The following is a 19,080-nucleotide window of genomic DNA, read 5'->3' as shown; positions in this document are numbered from 1 at the left end:
TGGGCTGGAGAGAGAAAAACAAGCAGGGTGGGACTGCAGGGGCTGAAGCTGGGATGGGACAATGAACTGCAAGGTGCAAATGGAGCAGAGCTGATCCCAGGGAGAGACCCCGTGCCCGGCCGGGCATTTTGGGGCCATTTTGGTTCATCTTGGGTTCATTTTGGGGCCATTTTGGGTCATCTTGGGCTCATTTTGGGGCCATTTTGGTTCATCCTGGGTTCATTTTGGGGCCATTTTGGTTCATCTTGGGTGCAGCCCTGGCTGGGCTCTGGTGCTGCCCCAGGTGGGTCCATGGAGGAGATCGTTTGGATAAATCCCTGCTTTATTCTGGAACTCTGTCTGGTCTCTGTTCTAGGGCAGTCTGCACAAGGCATCAAAACTCCAATTACACCTTCAGGCAATGAATTTGTTTACCCCCAGTTTGCTCCTCCCACAACTCCCTTTTGTTTGTATTTTCTGGGGCCTGAGCCTGTGATGATGACCTTGCTTCTCAGGCCTGGAATGATTGTTTTTGTCTGACCAAAATGTGAGGACAATAACTACCACTCTATATGGAGTTTGGAGTTATCCACTCGTGCAGTACAGGACTTGAAAAATACAAAAAAATACAAAATACAAAAACATGAAGCTTCACCAGCTCAGGATCACACCAAACAAGTCCTCAAGTCCAGGCTCTTTCCCAAAAGATGCCAAATGCAGAGCTGAAAGGAGGGGCTGAGGTGCTGCCCCTGTGCTCAGGTAAAACCCAGATTTTGGCTGATTTCAGGATTTCTGATGATTTCTGGGGGGTTTCATCAGGCCTGGCAGGGTTTGCTCCTAAATTCCAATGGAACTCCCTTGGACACAAATTGGCTTTTACATCACCAGGGCACGTGAGCGCTTGGTCACTCTCCAGACACAAAGAAACTTTCAGGTTTTTTTTGGAACATATGGGAAAGATTATGTCAGGGTGAAAATGTGGGAAGGGAAGGAAGTGGAGCCCAGCATATTTTCCAGAGGTGTGGATAAGCATGGAGATTTCATGCCATTCACTCAGTCATTATCTTTTATCTCCTCTGGAAAGAAAACATCAGTAAAATGGAAGTGTTAAGTTGAAACCCTTTTCCAGAAAGCTGAATTCATCCAGAGGGTTGTTTTTTTTTTTTTTTTTCCCCTGGAAGCAAGGATCAGTAATAACTTTTGTGGGAATTATCCAGGTCCTATTGTTGAGCTGAGTCTTCTTTCTTCCTTTCATGATTACCTTCTCCCAAACACTTTTTTTTTTTTTTTTCCTGGAAAGGTTTTCCCAAATTGAACTCTTCAAAAGAGAATAATTCTTCTTGGCTCATGGGCCCAATTCCCCAGTGGGCTGGTTAGTTGGATTTGTTCCTTTTGTGCAAGGTAAGGTACCAAGCAGAAAAAGACAGGTTTTGATGTGTTTTCATGATGCCTTTCCATTTTTTAATGTAGCAAATCAGAGGATAACTGGAGGATATGGATACCTTCTAAACTTTGGGGAAAATAAATCTGTCCCCAGGATTTAGGCTCCCATAACTGGGAGGTGATAAGAGTTTGGAACAGAGAAGAAAAGGCACTGCTTACATCCTTAGCTCTGACGGGGTTGTTCTCCTCTCAGAAGAAGGGCAGTGCTTTGTATCACTGATGGATATTATCTTCGTTTATTTTGACTGCCCATCTTGAGAAGCAAATTGGTCTCATTTCTCAATTATCAAGACTGAGGCAGGCCTGGAATATTTTGAAGAAGGGAAAAAAAAAAAGAAGAAAAGAAATAAAAAGAGAAAAGAAGAAAGGAAAAAGAGGATAAATCAAAAAGTAAGTCCAAGTAGCCTTGGCATTATGCTGGCCTACTTTTTTTTTTTGTTTGTTTTTCTAGAAGCATCATTGTGGGTACAAATGGATTAGCACATAATGTTGAAATATTGTAAATATGCTGACATCTCATTGTTTTGCTCAGGAAGTAGTTTGTCATTGTTACCAAAAAAAAAAAAAAAAAACCCAAAAAAAGACACGACTTTTTCAAAGCTAATTGAGTGTGTTGCAAGAATGTTTAAATTCTCACGTAAACCCAGTGGTCAATAACCAGCTGAAGGTCCTTGGGTGGAAAGGGCTTCCCACAGGAGAGTGGGGAAGTCTCCAGATGACTGGTGGGAATTGAGGAATTTATTCAGAGTGTGAGATTAACATCAGGCTCACACTCAGAAGAGCCAGGGAGAGGCCAGGGAAGTGAGACAGCAGCCTGAGCAGCTTTGCAGGGAAGGGAATTGATGTCAAAAAACCCCTCATTTTCCAGAGAGGTGGAATTGTGGAGGGTGTTTTGGCACTCTCCAAACCTGGGTGAGAAGGGCTTTTCACTGTGGTGCCTCCTCTCACCCCTCTGCAGCAGCACCCGGCCCTCACAGCCCCAAAATTGGTATTTTTCCTGGCAGGTGGGAGGGGTGGCTGTGGGTGAGGAGTCTTCTGCATCCCTGAGAGCAGAGCAGGCAAGGATCTCTCTGGGGAGCCCCTTCCAGGCTTACCAAAGCCAGCCCCAAAAATCTGGGGGAGGGCTGAAGCTCCTGGGCTGCCCCAGGGAGGGGAACCCACAGGGAGGGCAGGGTTTGGGGGTTAAATGGAACTTTGTGAATCCTGGAGACTCCTGGCAAAGTCAAACCCCTGGAGGCATCTGTATCCCTGCTGGGAACCTCACCAGGGGATTGTAAATCGCTGGGAAAAAAGAGGTGGCTGGAAGTGTTGGTTGAGAGATTCATCCCTTGTAACCAAAATTATTCCTCTGTATCCCTGGCTCTGTCTGACCCGCCAGAGCTCTGCTGGTCTGTGCAGAGGGCAGGAGTCATGCCCTGAGGTGGAGCAGAGCTCCCTTCCCCTTCCCTTCCCTTTTTTTTCCTTTAAAAACCCAATTCTCCTCCTTTTGGGCACCTGTCTGTTTTCCCAGCACCCAATCCCACCCAGGAGGAGCACAGGCATGCTTTAAAATGCCAGTGGGATTTTAAACACCCACAAACACCCCCTTTTCTGCTGCACACATTCACCCTGGGACAAGCAGCAATCCCTCTGAAACAAGGTGATTAAAGTGAGCTCTCCTCACTCAGTCACAAATACCTGTAAATTTATTCATATTTAAAATGTGCTTAATCCACCAAGAAAATCCTGGTGTTTAGACATCCATGGGAGTGACCATTCTCAGTCCCTTCTGGTTTTCCTCACTTGCAGGGGGTGTTTGGATGCAGCCCTGGACTTGTGGATGCTCTGATGGGTGGGCTATTCAATATTTGGATATTCAAATTGGGTTTCTCTCATTGCCAGAAAAGAGCCTGCTCTGCATTAAAAAAAAAAAAAAATTAAATTAAATCCCATGACTGGGCATGTGAGCTCGTGGCTACAGCCCAGCACATTGTGTTTTCAGGCAGATTTTTGTCTCCAACAGACAGAAAACAACAACAGGAGTGCCAAACCGAGGGCAGCTGGGTGCTCACCTGGGGCTGGAGCCCCAGACACACCTTGGTGCATCTCCACATCCCTCGGGATTGCTCTCACACTCGATTTTCTGGGCAGACAAAAAAACAGCTCCACAAGCTTTCTCTGGCTTCATGGTCCCCAGGAAAGGGATGTCTGGTTGGGAGTCTGTAGCTATGATATTTTATGAAAAATCTTTTTCTTAGGATTTTTCTTCTTGAGAAGCTGAGAGGCTTCAAGAACAGAATGTAACCAATGATTGTCTGCTGCTGTGGGATGCAACAGGTGGGGCTGGGATTGGTCTCATGGGGTTGTTTCTAATTAACGGCCAATCCCAGTCCAGCTGTCCAGACTGTCTAGGTCAGTCTGAGCCTTTGTTACTCATTCCTTTTCTATTCTTAGCTGAGCATTCTGGTGAAATTCTTACTTCTATTCTTTTAGTATAGTTTTAACATAATATATATCATAAAATAATAAATCAGCCTTTGGAACTGTCTTGGTTGGGAAGGACAGGTGCCTGCTAAAGGAGACAGGAGCCTCCCCTGAAATGGAGAATGCAAACCCTCCCCACCCCTCCGAATTGCCATGAATTTTAAATTACGGGGCTCTCAGGCAGAAATATGGGAGCAGGAAATAACAGTTCTTTAATAGGGAAGGGAAAAAAATAAAATGATAACATAAAACAATGTGATACACTGCAACAACACTGTCAGAGTCAGAACTCAACCTGGGACCCTGTGGGTCAGGGTGTTGGCAGCACTCCAGTTGGAAAAGGGGCTGCAGTCCTCCTGGAGTGTCAGGGGTGGTTCTGTTGGAGCAGGGGGTCCTGTAGGAAAGGGGGGAATTCTTCCTCCGCAGATCCGTGGAAGTAGAAGCAGCTGCTGCTCCTCTGGGGAGTCCAGTGGAGAAGAGCTGTGTCTGTGTCAGAATCTCCAGGTTATATCCAGTTAGGAATGCTTGGCTCCTCCCTCTGGGCGGAGCATCTCACAATGGGATGCTATAGTTCTTATCAGTCATGGGCTGACATTCAATAGCCCCTTATCAGCAGATGTCCCCTGTTGATTATGATCACTCAGGAAGAGAGATAAGGAGCATTGCCCACTTGACACCAGACAGCTGCCATACAGATGGCAATAGAATACATCTTGCCTTGAAAACTGGAACAGGAATATGGAGTCAACTTCCTCCTCTCTTCCCTCACCCTGGGACCCCTGTGATCACTGCCCCAGTCCTGTTCCATGCCTCTGTGACAAAATGCATCCTAAAAGAGAAGAAACTCAGCGCTTGGAGCTTTCTGGAATGTTCCTGCCAATGAATGCAGATCCTGGGTACTTCCAAGGGGCCTGCAGTTAATTTCAGCATGCTCAGGAAGGGGATGCTGTGACACCTTTCAGGGGAAGGCTCTGAACCAACCCAGCTGACTCAGCCAGAGGGTACTGGTCCTAATTCAATTGCCTTTTGTGGACTCTCTTAAATTGGTTTACATTTGCTGTCTTTTGGCACATGTTAAATCAGAAATAAATGTTAAGTCAATAAATAGTCTTCCCTTGACTGGAATAATAGAGCTTTTAGGAGGGAGACTGTTATGTGCTTTTCCAGTGCCTAAGAAAACAGCGCTCTTATCTCTGTTTAAGCAATAATTATAACCTAAAGTTGTTTATTTGACTGCATTTAGCCAATTGTTTCCATACTGATGGAAGTAGATCTCCACAGCTCCCCTGTATTGATTTATCCTGGATCACAGGGCACTGATTTCTGCTCCAAACAACAGAAAGTTGGTAACAAATGAAGGACAACATATGGAGGAATTAATTAATTCCTTTACTTCACACAATTGTGTATATTGCAGTGAATATCTAACAACTTTAGTGAACAAAAGCCCATTTATGGGTAACAGTAACAACAAATGAGAAGTGTTGAGGGTCATGGCTTTTGCTTTGTGAGGTGACCTCTGTAGTTGTCCCATTCTTTTGGTTTGTGCCAGTCTGAATTAATTAGATTGAGGCTGGTGGTGAAGCAAGATGATATTGAACGTCAAAAATAATACTTTGCACATTATTTTGGACGAGCTTCTGCTCCTTCCTGGGCTGAAGCTGAAAGAGATGACAGTAGTTTCACTGACTCTCCACTCCAGGATTGTAACTGACAGCAGAATCTGTCTGCAGATTCTATTTAAAATGTCTTGGAAATGCCAAAGAATTCCCATCCTTACGATTAATAGCTAGCAACACTTCTGTCTCTTAGCAAACCAAATGCATTACAGGAGGCATCAGAGTGAGAATATGGAACAAAGGTGGTTGTGGGAGAGGTGGTGGAGTGGCTGCCCCCAAATCTCCTCTGTCTGAGTGACCTTGGTGTTCTCCCCCTGCCCTTTCAGAGGAGCTGGACTGTGACCATCAGCCCTTCCATTAGAAGCACTGTCCCTCCAATCCTTCAGCTTTTCCTTCTGACTTTTTTTGTGCCCTTGGAAGTAATTTTTCACTTCCAAGCTAAAGTGGAAAAAAAACCCCAAACCAACAAAAATGCTTCAATTGAGTCATTAAAGTTAAATCATAAAAAAAATGTGGCAATTGAGTCACGAAAATGAAAAATGTACATTAAACCAGGACTGGGCATTTTGTTCACTTTGGTGGCTAGGAGTGGCAGTGAAAATTGAAGGCAGTCTCTTTAATAGCACATTTAAACACTTTCCTCTGCAGCTGACTTTCATGCTAAAATAATAGAAAATAGATCAAGCAAAGGAGAGGACAGAAATCTTTCCTTAAGTGGGCTGTTATTTTGCTGATGAGGTAAACCCAAGTGACATCAAGAATAGTTTAAATCTGCCAGCTACACCCTGATGTTGGCTGGCTCTGCCTCCCCCCAGCCACTGCTGGACTGGAGAAAAAACCCAAGTCATCTTCCATGGTTCACACATCTGGGATGAAATTGAGGAAAACAGGGTGCAGGAGGGAAGGTGGAGGTGGCTGTAGTGGTGTCACGGACTTGTGAGTAAAGTATTGAAATCTGGAATATTTGTGGCATTTGAGCCTGGGGTTGCATCACATCAGTACAAGAACAAGGAACCATGACTGCCAGGGAGCTAGGGAGAGATCTGGCACCTCTGGAACTCCCCAGGCAGGATGGAGTTTGGGATCATCACTAAGGCCCAGACAGCAGCTGGCACAGCTGGGTCACCTCTGGTGGGGAATAAGCCAAAATCTTAGAAGTTATAACAGAAGCATGTATGTGCAGGTAAAACAGAAGCTCATTAGATAAAAGTATCCACAGTACAACAAAATTAAGTAAAAGTGGTAAGCCAAAGAAGCAAAATAAACCTTATGACACCTATTCATTACATTAAAAAGTTGTATATTACCTTATAACTAAGAAACTTGTGACTAATCTTAAACTACGGGCAACAACTTAGTCCTTTAAAATCTCACAGCCTCTGAGACTAATGTTTGTCTGCACAATAAATTGATCTTGTTAGGAAAATGAACCCACAAACACCAGAGGTGTGTGCCCAAAGGAGACAGGGGAGCCCTTTGGCTTTATTCCAGTCAAGGCAGAGGCCATGGGGCATCCCCTGGGGTCTCTCACATTTTTGGAGGATGCAGTCTCTTTTTTATCCCAATTTCCAGCCACATTCCCCTTCTCTCTTTCCCCCTTGGCTGAGGGACTTGAGAGGTTCAGACTTCCCAGAGCACCTGATCCCAGAGATTCCCCTCTAATGTACAACCCTCCCTTGTCATGTTTAATTCTGGTGGAATTTAGGGGGTTTTCTTCCCCATTGTTTCTTTCATCTTTCAATGTCTAATTTCATGGATCAGCCAACCTACAGTTCATTTGTAAAGGCAAATCTTTTTCCATTCATGATTCAGTGGGATCCTTCCCATTGTTTCTTTCCTCTCCCAGTGCTGGTTTTACCCACCAGCAGACCCACAGCTGGTCTGTAAACACAAACCCACTGTTCCTCTCAATCTTAACCCAAAAATAGTCCCATCTCTTCATTTGGAGAGCCAGCCCAGCCAGGGATGGTGGCTCACCCAAGCAGAGGAGCTGCTGGGTTTGCTCCCCTCCAGAGAGGTGAAGGTCCCTGGGGAGTTTGTGAGATGCAAGGTGATAAAACAGCAAAAGGCAGAGCAGGAATGGTTTGTGCATCAGGAGGGCTGGCAAAGCACACAGACATGTCCTGCTGATCTGACTGCAGGGAGCAGGACATGCATGAGCATGGCTCCTTCCAGGCTCCAGGAATGAAAAGCAAATTTTTTTACCCCCTGTTAAGAGCTGCTTTGGCCGCTGAGCAAAACGTAATAATGGCTGCCCACTGAGTTTTAGGAGTTTTTGTTTTCTTCCTATTTTTTCCCCCTAGGAACTTCAGGGATGGTTCTATTTGATGAGCTTGCCTAGAAACATTTCTCATGGTTGAATCCCGAGGAAAATTTATTGTCATTAGAAAAATGGGGGGTAGTTAAAAAAAAATTGCAGGAATTTTCTTCCAAACCCTTTCCCAGATTTATTTTTCTGCTTCATCTTTCATGGGAAAATCCATCCATGTGGTTGTACATCTATTTTAGTGTTTTCACTTGTCAGTATTTTGTTTTTGTAGCTGCTCTGAATCTTTCAGCCTAGGAGCTGTTGTGCTGTTTGCTGATGGAGGAAGAGATGGCACTGGAAACTGCAGTGATGTCACATCTGGAGAGGCTGCAATTAAGAGCCCAACTTCTCCCATTAGTAATGACCAGAAGGAGGACTGGTGTTGTCAAGGCAGCAGCTGTGACTCTTGATGGCCTCATGTCAGCTCCAGACCAGAGCTGGTCACTCCATTGATACCATTTAGGTTTTGTCTTCTTCCCTTTTCTACCCCTTTTCTTCTCCCATTTTTTCATCCCTTTCCCTTCCTTTCCCTTCCTTAACCTTCCTTTCCCTTCCCTTCCCTTCCCTTCCCTTCCCTTCCCTTCCCTTCCCTTCCCTTCCCTTCCCTTCCCTTCCCTTCCCTTCCCTTCCCTTCCCTTCCCTTCCCTTCCCTTCCCTTCCCTTCCCTTCCCTTCCCTTCCCTTCCCTTCCCTTCCCTTCCCTTCCCTTCCCTTCCCTTCCCTTCCCTTCCCTTCCCTTCCCTTCCCTTCCCTTCCCTTCCCTTCCCTTCCCTTCCCTTCCCTTCCCTTCCCTTCCCTTCCCTTCCCTTCCCTTCCCTTCCCTTCCCTTCCCTTCCCTTCCCTTCCCTTCCCTTCCCTTCCCTTCCCTTCCCTTCCCTTCCCTTCCCTTCCCTTCCCTTCCCTTCCCTTCCCTTCCCTTCCCTTCCCTTCCCTTCCCTTCCCTTCCCTGAACTTCCCTGAACTTCCCTGAACTTCCCTGAACTTCCCTTCCCTGAACTTCCCTTCCCTGAATTTCCCTTCCCTTCCCTGAACTTCCCTGAACTTCCCTTCCCTTCCCTGAACTTCCCTTCCCTTCCCTGAACTTCCCTTCCCTTCCCTGAACTTCCCCGAACTTCCCTTCCCTAACCCTAACCCTAACCCTAACCCTAACCCTAACCCTAACCCTAACCCTAACCCTAACCCTAATCCTTCCACGATTCCATGATACAGGAAAAGCTCTTCTTACATGGATATGTAGCACGTGCTTGGTTTTTCCAGCTGGACTTCACCTGCTAAACAGCCTGCTGAAATGAAAAATTGTTTTTTACATGCTGACATATTTTTAACCCCACATGAATAATTGAGAGGAATGCATCCTTTTTGTTGGTTTTTTTTTTTTTCCTCTCCAAGAAAGGATTAATATGAAATAACTGTGGAATGGTATTGATGTAAAAAGGTGAACAGAACTCTCTCCTGAGGATCAGATGGCCAAACTTAATATAAAAAAAACATTGGAGCTCTAAATTCCTGCAGTTCACTGTAGTGGAAAAAGTTATGCTGACAAAGACAATTGACATCTTCTGAAGAGGACAAATAAATTTACTGCAGGAGGTGCAAGCAAACCTGGACACAGTTAAAAAACTGATTCACAAAACCTGTCAATAATTTTTTTTTTCCTGAGTCTCAGAGGCTCTGGGACCAGTGACATAATTTCATACATTACAAGTGGTTGAGGAGAAAGGGACAAGAATGCTTGGGGGCTTGGAAAATTGTCACTGTGATGAGAGGCTGAGGAGGTTGAGGTAGTTTGTGACAGAAGGAGAGGAATAAATAAATACATTGTGAAATGTTTTAATAGGACCACCAGTTTGGAGAGGGATGTTCAGAAGAGATGACAGCCACTTTTCTATCCTTTGTGTAACAGACATAAAATTTTGAATCTGCAAGATTTTAACTTTGCACACAGGAAATAAATTCTTTGCCCAGTAGCGTGTCCCACCTGTGGGCTCACTGCCTAGGGATGCTCCTCAGTCTAAAAAATCAGGAAAATTAATGGTCACACCTGCAAAAAGAACATTTGGAGCCGGATGCTTCTGACAAGACTATAAAATCTCTTGAGGTTTTAAATTAATCTTGAATTTCTTGTGTGATTAATAAGAGAATTTCAGCAAATCACCCATCCTGGGTCTGTGTAACAGATTGTAAATCCTCATTTTAAGCATTTGGTGCTGGTCAGATCCCTCATAGTACGAAAATTTCTGTCCCTTTATAAGTTACTGTGTGCTCCTGGCTTCACTGTCCCCTTTGGGATTTTTACTCCAATGGGAAAATTGTTTAATTGGATTCTAGCTCGCTTGAAAATGACTTTCAAGCAGCCTGAATATTGTCTCCTGCTTTGTTTTGAAGCCTTTCATGGGGCACACTCACTGAGCAGATGTGTTTATGTGCTGGGGGGACTCTGCATGGCTGGGCTGGTGCTCACCCCTCCCAAACCTCACTCTTCAGCCTGCTCAGCTGAGTTTTTCAAGTTGTTCAGATGAGTTTTTGAAGTGGGGTTGGGGTTTCACGGGCTGTGGTTTGACTGCAGTGCAGGGGTTGGAACGCTTTTCTCCCATAAAGCAGATTTTATGGCTTCCTCTGCAACCACAAGAAGCAAACACAGCAGTGGTGCCACTGCCTTGATGGTGCAAACCCAGCACTGGACAGGAGGGTGATATGTGATTAAACCTGTCTGGTGAGGATTAATGTTGTATCAGCATCCACCCGACACTCAGACCACCAAGGCGCACAGAAATGCAATTTATGTCCTGGAAGGCAATTAGTAATTTCAATTTCTCTGATTGCCCTGCTCTGTGCCTCCAGACTGACCACAGAGAAGGAAGAAAAGGGGATGCTCTTTTCCCTCCTTCCCTTTCCCTTTGCAGATTTGCAAAAACCCGTGAGTTTCAGCCTGAAAACCACCAATAAAACCACCAGAGTGGTTTTTAGGCTGAAATTTCCACAGCCAGCCACTGCTGACAGGGATAGAGGCTGGGGAGCAGAGCTGGGGCTGACAGCTTTATAATCCACTTGTGTTGAAAGGTATCACTGCCAGCTCTGTTGTTTAGAGGAAAATCCTCAGTTTGACACAGAAGATGATTTATTGTGAAAAAAAGAAAAGATGAAATGTCAGCCCCTGAGAAGACATCATGTGTGAGGAACACACCAGGCTCCCTGCATCCATGAGTTATCACCAGGATGTGTCTCCTGAGCTCCACATCACAGCAATATTCACTGGGGCTCACACACAGGGAGCTGCCACCCTCAACAGGGAGAAGGCAGAAAGAACCTGGGGCGCTTTTGGAAAAGTTTGTTTTTTTAAATTCACCCAGAATTTGTTGCCAGCAGCGGGGCTGGTGGGACGATGCACAGCTGCAGGGGTTTGCTGGGGATCAGCCTGGCAGCCTCACATCAGGTTTGGGACTCTCTGCCCTCCAGGAGCAGTCAGAGTCCCTGCAAACATCATCTGCCCTGCCCTGGGTGTGCAGGTAAAACTGGAACAAGCACCTCTGAGGTGGAATAATCTCCATTTCCTACACCTGTGTCTTCATTCCCTGACTCCTGCAAATGAACCAAGGTGGCAAGAGAAGGACCCAGCCTCTGTCTCACTGGTGGGGAGGGGCTGTTCAACAGGTTTGGCTCCTGTGAGAGGGAGGGAAGAAAAAATAAATCCGCCTGGGGGTTGCCAGGTGCTTCTGATCACCTGTAAATTGTCCTTAAAAATCCTGGTGCATCTCTCTGCCTCGGTGTGTGTGTGGATCTGCCTGCTAATCCAGCTGCATCCCTGTGTGTGCCTAGGGACTGGCAGTCACTCCTGCCTGCCTGGTGGCTGGGTTTCATTGCTGCTCCATCCCTGCAGTGAGGAGAATGGCAATTTTACCATTCCAGGAGGCATTCCAGGACATCTCTGACATCCAGTGCTCCCTCAAGGCCCTGCAGGTTTCTCTGAGCACACAGCTCAGTGTCTGTGCTGGGAAGGATGAAAGTTTGACAGGAAAGTCTCACAGATATGTGTGTGCTTAGCAGAAAGGTTTTTGAATGTGGAGTCAGATGAAGGAATAGAGATGGAAGCAAGTTTTGATGTAGAAGAAAAAAATTGCTGAGCCAGTCTTACTGGGTAACAAAGGAGGCAAAGGGATGTTACTTAGAAGGGGTTTTTATGGCTTAGAGCAAAGGAAAAACCCAGCCCAAACAAGAATATATTTTTACCAAGCAGAAAGAGAGCACAGGGAAACAAGCCAGCAAATGTGGCAAGGAGAAAAAATTTTCCACTGCAAGAAAACTGAATAACAGCTTCTGGCTTAAACTGTAATGTAGTGACTGTGAGTGATTGGAGAACACTAACATGAATATGGTCATTACAGCAGTTATGATAGGCTATAGAGAATAGTCAAGGCATAGATTGGTTCTATTGTATGAAGAGGCTCAGCAAAGAAAAGTCTATAATGCAATGGAACCAAAACCAAAGGGTCTCCAGGCCTGCCTGGAATGTCCAAGAGATCCTTGGGGATACCCAGACTGACAGAGCAGGCAGGACACTGACACCAAGGCTATGGCTGTGCCTCTTCCCCCATGAAATAAAGGAGATTGCAGGCAGAGCTGTCAGCTGGCAGCAGCTGTGCTGCCCAAAAACCCTGTGCCAGGCTGTGCACACTGCAACAGAGATACCCAAAATCAACTGTGCCTGTGTTTGTACACCTTCTGCTGCCTGCTGAGGGCTGACTATGGGGAAAGGGATGTGAGGTAGGAATTGCAGAGCTTGAAGCCCTTGTGTTCATTTTGCTTCTCCATCAGCGTTTGGACACGTGTGCTGAAAGGATACACTGGACATACAAAGCCTTGTGCTGTGGAAAGGCACTTCAAGGTCATTTTAAACCTAAAATTTTAGTATTTAGTGTTAATTTGAAATTAAATTTTGATTTTCTGCCTTTTAAAAAAACAGGAGGACCCAGATACTTTACAGCAGATTAATTCAGCTCAGAATTAATCAGCTCAGATTTTCTTTGCTCCATCCTCCTCCTCTTTCCTCCATCCTCAGCTGTTCAGGAGGTGATGCCTCAAAGTGCAGCTCAGAACAGAGCAGCTCCTGATCACCTGCACCTCCCTGTGCTCAAACAAAGGGAGGGCACAGGGAGAGCCAAACAGGGAAATGTCTCAGCTTGGCTGTAAAAAGAGTTTCAATTAAAGACCTGTCCTCGTTAAATCACTCCCCATACCAAGGCTAATTGCACAGGCCATGCCTTGGGGTTTCCCAAGTGCCCTCCTGCCCCTTTTCTGCTCTTCCTTGGTCCCAGTGAACCTGGAGGTCTTTCCCAGCCTCAATGATTCTCTGATTCTACAGGCAGGGATGTGTGCTCCCCCCAGGTCTGGCACTTTCCTCGCTGCCCTGAGGTCTCTGTCCCTGCTCCCTGTGCCCAGGAGAGGCTTGCTCCATCCCAAAAATGTCCTCAGTGTTTCAGTACTTCCTTTCATTGTCAGTCAGAGAAACACACTGAAGATTTCCTCTACCAATGAATGCTAGGGAAAAAAAAAAAAATATCCTGGAATGTTTAAAATAATCCATTTTACCTACCTAAATTTCTTTCAGCTACTTGCACTCTGCTGATTTTGAAGTGGGGTCCTTCAATGTGGCCAGAGGGGTGGGGTTTTTTTGTTTGTTTGGGGGTTTTTTGTGTGGTTTTTTTAGTGTTTTTTTTTTTTAATTTTAATTTTTTAATTTTAGTTTGTTGGTTTTTTTTGTTTTCGGTCTTTTTGTTTTTTTTTTTTTTTGTTTTGGTTGTTTTTCGTTTGGTTTTGGGTTTATTTTGTTGTTGTTGTTGTATTGGTTTTGATTTTTTTTAGGGTTTTTTATGTGGTTTTTTTTCTGTTTGTTTGGTTTGGGGACTTTTTGGGTTTTGTGGATTTTTTTGGGTTTTTTTTGTGTTCTTGTTTCAGTTTGGTTTTGGTTTTTTGCTGTTGTCGTTGTTCTGGTTTTAATTTTGTGGGGGGTTTTTTTGTTTGCCTTTTGTGTTTTTTTTTTTGTTTTGTTTTTGTTTGTTTGGTTTGGGGATTTTTGGGTTTCATGGGGTTTTTTTTGTGTTCTTGTTTCAGTTTTTTTGTTGTTGTTGTTGTTTTGGTTTTGGTTTTTTGTTGTTTTTTTTTTTTTTTCATGTATTTGTGCATGTTCTCCCACTCCAGATCCCCCTTTCCCACTTGGGTTCATGAGGAATTCAGAGCCTGCTTCTGCTGAGGGAAGAAAAAAGCCCACAACAAATCCCAGCAGTGAACATCTGGATAATTATACCCTTGTCTAAGCTGAAAAGAAAGGGAAAAAAATTATCCTTCCTTCCTTCCTTCCTTCCTTCCTTCCTTCCTTCCTTCTTTCTTTCCTTCTTTCTTTCCTTCTTTCCTTCCTTCCTTCCTTCCTTCCTTCCTTCCTTCCTTCCTTCCTTCCTTCCTTCCTTCCTTCCTTCCTTCCTTCCTTCCTTCCTTCCTTCCTTCCTTCCTTCCTTCCTTCCTTCCTTCCTTCCTTCCTTCCTTCCTTCCTTCCTTCCTTCCTTCCTTCCTTCCTTCCTTCCTTCCTTCCTTCCTTCCTTCCTCCCTTCCTTCCTTCCTCCCTTCCTTCCTTCCTCCCTTCCTTCCTTCCTCCCTCCCTTCCTTCCTCCCTCCCTTCCTTCCTCCCTCCCTTCCTCCCTCCCTCCCTTCCTCCCTCCCTCCCTTCCTCCCTCCCTCCCTTCCTCCCTCCCTCCCTCCCTCCCTCCCTCCCTCCCTCCCTCCCTCCCTCCCTCCCTCCCTCCCTCCCTCCCTTCCTCCCTCCCTCCCTTCCTCCCTCCCTTCCTTCCTTCCTCCCTTCCTTCCTTCCTTCCTTCCTTCCTTCCTTCCTTCCTTCCTTCCTTCCTTCCTTCCTTCCTTCCTTCCTTCCTTCCTGCCTTCCTTCCTTCCTTCCTGCCTTCCTTCCTTCCTTCCTGCCTTCCTTCCTTCCTTCCTGCCTTCCTTCCTTCCTTCCTGCCTTCCTTCCTTCCTTCCTGCCTTCCTTCCTGCCTTCCTTCCTGCCTTCCTTCCTGCCTTCCTGCCTGCCTTCCTGCCTTCCTGCCTTCCTTCCTGCCTTCCTTCCTGCCTTCCTTCCTGCCTTCCTTCCTGCCTTCCTGCCTTCCTGCCTTCCTGCCTTCCTGCCTTCCTGCCTTCCTGCCTTCCTGCCTTCCTGCCTGCCTTCCTGCCTGCCTTCCTGCCTGCCTGCCTGCCTGCCTGCCTTCCTGCCTGCCTTCCTGCCTGCCTTCCTGCCTGCCTTCCTTCCTGCCTGCCTTCCTGCCTTCCTTCCTGCCTTCCTTCCTGCCTTCCTTCCTTCCTGCCTTCCTTCCTGCCTTCCTTCCTGCCTGCCTGCCTGCCTGCCTGCCTGCCTGCCTGCCTGCCTTCCCCTCTCTCTGCTCGAGGCAATTTCAGGGTGGCACCTGTGTTATTCCAGAGATGCAGTGGAGTTTGCTGGATGGGAAAGACAGACAGAAAATCAGAGAAGGACAGACAAAGGCAGGGCTGACTATGCAGGGCAAGTTTGGCAGCCTGTTTCAGGCATGGGGGGGTGAAGGAGCTGCTTCAAGGGTTTGCAAGATGTGTTTGTTGTCTCAAATCTCCAATTTACTCTCATGGCCGTATTATGTTCAAGCATGAGCAACTAAATCTTGTGTGAAATAAATGGAAATGCTCAAAATAGATGGTGCAATGAGCCTGTAAACGTCTAGGCCTGGCTCCTAGGTCTATTTGAGCTCACAGTAAAGCCAGGTTTCACTCAGGTATCTTCTGTTTAAGCACAGATTTGTAATGTCTGGAGTTTAGCCATCTCAAAATAGGGTAAGAACCTCATCTGCTTACCTGGGTTCTTGTTTGCCAGCGGGGACAAGGGGAAGATTACTCCCAGGTAAGAGGAGCTGGTTTTGGGACACGAGCCCAGCTTTTCCCCCTGGCTAAGGGGGCAGCAAAGTCAGCTTGAATGGCATGAAGGTGAGAGGAACAGGGGGTTTGTGTTTACAGACCAGCTGTGGGTCTGCTGGTGGGTAAAACCAGCACTGGGAGAGGAAAGAAACAATGGGAAGGATCCCACTGAATCATGAATGGAAAAAGAGATTTGCCTTTACAAATGAACTGTAGGTTGGCTGATCCATGAAATTAGACATTGAAAGATGAAAGACACAATGGGGAAAAAAAACCCCTAAATTGCACCAGAATTAAACATTACAAGGGAGGGTTGTACATTAGAGGGGAATCTCTGGGATCAGGTGCTCTGGGAAGTCTGAACCTCTCAGGTCCCTCAGCCAAGGGGGAAAGAGAGAAGGGGAATGTGGCTGGAAATTGGGATAAAAAGGAGGCTTGCATTCTCCAAAAATGTGAGAGACCCCAGGGGATGCCCCATGGCCTCTGCCTTGACTGCAATAAAGTCAAGGGACTCCCCTGTCTCCTTTTTGGGCACACAGCTCTGGTGTTTGTGGGTTGATTTTCCTGACAAAGTGAACAAAACCACAGACCTGTGGGGTCACAGAGGGGTTAAAGGCCATCCCAGTGCCAGCCCAGCCTTTCACCAAGCCCCAAAGTCCCCCCTGGCCTTGGGCACTGCCAGGGATGCAGGGACAGCCACATCCCTGTGTCAGAGCCACCACCTGGCCCCCAGCCTGGGCTCAGGTTCTCCATCTCCCCCACTCCCCTGTGTCCCCACAGCAGCTGCTGCCATCCTGCAGCCTTGGTCTCTCCAAGCACAGCTCGTTCCTGCAAAGCCAAGTGCCAAAAACTGCTGGAACGGTGCAGGGACAAATTCCACACGGGAGAAGGAGGAGCTGCCAGGGGAGCACAAGCTTTGGATCTCCCTGAGAAGCAGGTCTTGGCTTTGTCATAAAGGATGCAGAGCAGGGCTGCCCAAACAGCAGCACAGCGCTGTCAAGGAGTGGTATCTGCCTTTGTGAACCCTGATGGATTTACTGGTTACTCCCTAATTCCACTTTCAAGCACTGTAATAATTAATTTTGTTTTGGTCTTTTTTCCCCCTCTGGTGATATGGCTCCTTTGATCATCACTTCTCTCTCTCCCTAATCGTTCATTTGGCGTAAATGCCACTAATTTTTACCATCTGGCCCCGGGGTGAAAGCCCCTTGCCTGCTACTGTTCACACATGTCCACCTTGACAGTAAATGGTGGGAGTGCTGCTCAAACAGCCCTGCTAGCTGTGAGCTCCAGGGAAAAAGAGAGTGGGCACCTCTGGGCTCTGTCCAGACACGTCTCTCTCAAGTTCACGTGTGATCATATGAGTTACTCGCTCCGATAATGTTAATAAATAAATAAAAGACAGTCCCATTAAATTCTCTGAGCTCATAGGGTGGTTATAAAGCCAACATGCTGTGCTGTGCTAACATCTGACCAGTGAAATAGTTGTTTCCTGATCCCAGGTTTGGCTCCCAGCCACAGAAAACACAAGACAGATGCTGTGCTTCAGCAGGGTCAGGGTTATCAAAGGGATGTGATTTATGGCTGGTTACTGTGCTCTCCTGACACTCCTGCTCTGGGGATTGCAAAGGACTCCCAGCCACGACTTCTCAGTGATTTGGGGATCTCCACAGCTGAATCTGAGCTTTCCCTGGAAAAATACAGGCACGTGGAGCCCTGGTTTACCCTGGGGTTGTTTGATGTGGATGATGCTGACAGTGGCAGCTCAGAGGGCAAAGGGGCCAAAGCCTCCTGACAGAGGCACCAGCTGGAAATGCAAACAAGGTGCTCTGAGCTATTTAATGATTTCCCATCAGGCCAAAACCGCTGGAGAATCGACTTTAAAAGTGCATCAAAGTAATTTGTTAGCCTTTGAAGTAGGAGGTTATTTATAATGGAGGGTGTTCCCTGATGGAGCAACGGGCTTGTGCTGTGTGTGAGCTGGGATGGGGTTTGTGAGGGGATGTCACAGGACAGGAATTTGGGAGTTATTCCCTGAAACATGGGCATTCTGCACCCTTCCTTTGGTTATGGGGCAGTCCCCTTTCCAAGCACCCAGCCAGACTGAGTGCCCTGGTTTGGTGTGCAACAAATAAATAAAATAAAATAAATAAAACCCAAATCAGGAAAGCCTCTCGCTCCAAACCACTGCTGAGCAGGGGTGACACCCTCCAGGTGATTGAAAACAGAGGCTTCAAACCTCAGTGCACGTGCCTGGGATGAGATAAATCACCTCTGAGCTGTCATGAGGCTCTTTAAAATTCCCCCAGCGACTGGATGAGGTAGAATTTGGCCCTGCTGGCTGCAAGAAACTGCTGTCTCTCTTCTGATGCCCACCATAAAAAAGCCAGGAGAGGCTTTTCTTTCCCCATTTTTCTCACTTTTTACCTTCATGTTTTAACATGACAAAGTGTTTTGATCCTCACTGAGCTGTGGCACCCTTTCAGACAGATCCTGTGACCCAAGGTCAGGAAAATCTGCTTCTGGGACACCTCTTTGCCTCCACCAATAATCACAAGTGCCTGAACCATTGCTGCAAAACCAGGGAGTGGGGAACACCTTTATCAGCCATTCCCAAATTTATCCTCTTCTGTGCTGTGGTACACACAGTGCTCCTCCCTAAGCTCAGGCTTATCCTTCAAATCTATCACCTTTGCCCTGCAGTTTTAATTATTTGTGTTCTCAGGTAATGCATAACTCCATGTTAATGCACAAGGAACCTGCCCAGGAAATAGAGGGATAGAATAAATTTAGGGTTTTTTTTTTGGTTTGGTTGTGTAGTTTGTTTTTTTTGTGTGTGTGTGGGGTTTTTTTTAGTTTTTTTTGGGTTTTTTTGGTTTTGGTTTTGGTTTTGGTTTGTTTTTTGGTAGTTTTTTTGTGTTTTTTTTTTTTGTTTTTGCTTTGGTTTTGTTTTTTGGGTTTTTTTTTGTTTTTTTGGTTTTGGTTTTGTTTGTTTTGTTTTTGTTTTTTTTGTGTGTGTGTTTGGTTTTTTTTTGGCTTTTTGTTTTTTTTTTTTGTTTTGGTTTTCGGTTTTTTTTTATTTTTGTTTTTTTTTTGTGTGTGTGGGTTTTTTTTAATTTTTTTTTTATTTGCATATTGTTTATAACTGTTGCCTTGATAAACTAAAATATTAGTTTTCCAGTGTTTGTGTACCCAATTAGCTTTGCCTGCCTGGTAAATTTCAGCTGAGCATCTGAACATGCTCTCTGTCCATTCTTCTCTTACTTCTTGTGTTTGTTTGCTTTCCATTTCCCTGCAGCAGAGGACAAACGTGCAGAATTTCTACTTCAAAGTAAGAAGCTGTGCC

This window comes from Fringilla coelebs (genome assembly GCF_963513975.1).
Source record: "Fringilla coelebs genome assembly, chromosome: Z".
NCBI lineage: Eukaryota > Metazoa > Chordata > Aves > Passeriformes > Fringillidae > Fringilla > Fringilla coelebs.
Note: the sequence above shows the minus strand (reverse complement) of the source record.